This window comes from Parasteatoda tepidariorum, chromosome 8 (genome assembly GCF_043381705.1).
Source record: "Parasteatoda tepidariorum isolate YZ-2023 chromosome 8, CAS_Ptep_4.0, whole genome shotgun sequence".
Classification (NCBI taxonomy): domain Eukaryota; kingdom Metazoa; phylum Arthropoda; class Arachnida; order Araneae; family Theridiidae; genus Parasteatoda; species Parasteatoda tepidariorum.
Window position 1 is genome coordinate 86833316 of NC_092211.1, and position 3217 is coordinate 86836532.

General features: G+C 30.5%; 1 long non-coding RNA gene across 1 annotated transcript in view; it reads right to left on the reverse strand.

Annotated features, from left to right (window-relative positions):
- Nucleotides 1–705: 705 nt before the first annotated feature.
- The window catches only part of LOC139426245 (uncharacterized), an 8804-nt gene continuing 6292 nt past the window's right edge, over nucleotides 706–3217 (reverse strand). The window contains exon 2 of the long non-coding RNA XR_011637479.1: nucleotides 706–971. This is a non-coding gene — a long non-coding RNA (uncharacterized lncRNA). The remainder of the gene's footprint in view (nucleotides 972–3217) is intronic.

The following is a 3217-nucleotide window of genomic DNA, read 5'->3' on the forward strand; positions in this document are numbered from 1 at the left end:
ACTTTTGAAAGAGCTATCGCGATTTTTGTGAATTTTCCTTAATTTATGATAACCAGTGTATATATAATATGTAAAATGCTGAAAAAATGCTTACATTGTCTTGGAATTGGTCACTTGTAAAAGTATTTTAATAAAATTGAAGAGTCTAAATATGAACAGTGGTTTCAAACCTCATCACTGGTTATAAAAAGAGATAATTCGAGGAACTCCTTTCCCTTTTCCACGGTACTGTAATGTTACTGTAATGTTCCGCGGAATGCCGCTGGTCTAGATAACAAAGCCATACGTGTCAATGTGTAAAAGTCAAAATTGTTCTTTGTACCACTGAACACTTATTACTCTCTTATAACTTTTAAAATTATAAACTTATAAAGTAAATTTCCACCACTTAGGTTGAAAGAAACCTATTTCTTCCGGTGCAGTTTTTTACATTCTTTTCTGTCTTTTTTTCCCCTGTGGAAAACACTTGCCAACTTCGCTTAAAACCTGATAAGTTGTTAAACTGTCTGTTTAAGCTGTACCATAATATTAATGATGCAAATTTAGAATATGCTAAGAATATCTCTTTTTATATGATTATATGCTTCGATTTAGCAATAATTTTTCAGCAAATGCACACGATATTAAGGTTTAACGCCCTAAAACATTTCTAACAACATAGCTTACTTTATCAATGCACAAGGTTGTTTAATAACACAAAACTAATGGCCATAGACAATCATTTTAACTGTAGCATACATTTATTATATGTAACAATGTAACACACACGTTCACGCGTGGACAGTTGAGGATATTGCATTAGTTCATCAACGAATCTCGCTGCTTGACTTGTGTATAAGAGAGTGCCAACGGATCTTGATCGTCATCATCTAAATCTTCACAAATAATCAGTGGGACTCTTCGGTGGCCGATTTTCCTCACAAGAAATCTACGGAATCTTCGACAGAGAGCTCTAGGTCGTCTCATTCTGTCTAGTGAAAAAAAAAAGAATTTAAAGGGAATGTCACAAAACCGCTAACTTGTAACCATTCAATTAGACTTTTCTCTGGAAGAAATTGCATTCATAAACTCGGGGATAAAATACAACTTATAAACTATCTATATTCTTCATTGTTGTTTTCCGAATTATATAGATAAAGAAATGTATACTTTTCTATGAAGAAGAAAAATATTCTGTAACTATTACAGTTCTGCACGCTCTGAAATCACATTTGTTCATTAGACTGAAGTAAGCAATGTTGACTTCACTTTAATTAAATTGAAGATTTAAAAAAAAAAAATTGCCGTCATACACACATCTGTAACAATATGCGATCACGAAATCGGAAGTTATCAGTTACAAGTTTGATGTTAATAGAAAGGAAAAAATTAGTGAGAAATTGTTCTTCAAATGTTGAGAGCGTTCTATTTTAGAATGATTTACCAGTGTTTTGCGTCGTTTTTTTTTTCAAGTTTTTCTGCCTTTTCTTAGAGAAACTTTGTTACTTATTTGCTGCTAAAAAAATGCTTCCTACTCTACCAATGATTCAGATAGAAGTAAATGAAAACTTAATAAATAGTAGCCTGAAAATATCTTCCCCGCTAGTGGGCGTATTCAAGTGTTGCGATCGCGAATAATAACGGTACGGGTAATTTTAACTTTTAAATTGGGGAAACAAAACTATTTGAAAGGAAACAATTCGCAATCGCAACGCTTGAGTTTGCCCTTTAGCGGGAGCCTGAAAATATCAGGCATTTAGTTCTATCATAATCATTGGCAAAGTCCGATGCCATTTTCTTAGTAGCAAATAAGAAGCAAAATTTCCCTAAGGAAAAGGCAGAAGAACTTGAAAAAACAACCCAGTACATTGGTAAATCTTTCAGAAACAGAATGCACTCAACATTTGAAGAAATTTCTCAATAATTTTTACCTTTCTATCATCAACAAACTTGCAACCTACAACTTCCATACTGTTACTGATGTGTGTATTACGGTGAAATCCATTTTTTTGTCTTCAATTAATTACAAATTAAAGTAGTCAACGTTGCTTAGTTTATTCCAATGAATAAATATGATTTCAGATCGTGCAGAACTGTAATAGTTTTAGAATAGTATATATTTCTGAACCTATATAATTCGGAAAACAACAATGAAGAATCAATGAAGACTTCTATATATAGTAAGATTTTGCTTTAAAAAATTTCTTATAGTTTACCGAAATATTAACTAAATAATGGATCATTAAGCGGATCTATATACAACTACAGGTTTCAAAATTTTTTTTGATTCCACGGAACCATGGGGTTTCACGGAGCACCATTTCAGAACTCCTGCTCTAGATTTTTTTTTCTTTGCTGTTTATTACAAAATTTGTTTATCAAAAATAATTCCATATAAAAAGTAAATTTTTATATTTTTTTTTAAATTTAAAAATTATTTAAAACCTTTTGAATTGTAAGTTATACAATTTTTTGCATTATTTTAAACTATGTAGTTGCGTTTTACGTAATTTTATTACATAGTTTCACGAGATCTAAAAATTTAAAAATACATACCGTATGTTACTTTGTATAATTTTTTCGAAGTTTTTATGAAATTTAGACCTGTAAAGTAAGAAATATTGCAAATAAACTTTTCAGATTTGATGTATTATTTCTCATAAATAAGTGATTTTTGTTAATGAGTGATTCACTTAAAGTTCAAACAGCTGTTCTAAAATATTGGATCTAACTAACCTCCTCTTGCGGCAGCGTTGGCCGAGTCATTCGGGAGATTTCACTCTTTTACATCAGCTTCCGTACGTTTAGGCTGCTATAAGTATGTGCTCTAATTCAGAGGCTCTACCGTACGTAAGATGTTTTCACGTTTATTTTAGATGTTACGCATCTTTACGTTATGTTGGCGTGATTTACGCTACAAAGACAAAGCTACAAGCACGCTGTTTATAGCTGTTAAATGTTAATTTCTGTTTAAGTCAACTTTTGAACAAAAAATTCGAATTGGAAAAAATGTATTGAAGAAATATTTAGAAACGAACCGTGTGCTTTTACAACCATTGATTCATTCAATGAAAAAAAAATTTTATTGTCTTTTGTTAGACATTATGGTTGTCTAATTCAAAATTATATATATTTTTTTTATGTTTGCATTTAGTAAGAGAATTTAAATAATTAATACAAGTTCAATGAATATATATATATATATATATATAAGTTCAAAATGAAGAATAAAACAAAG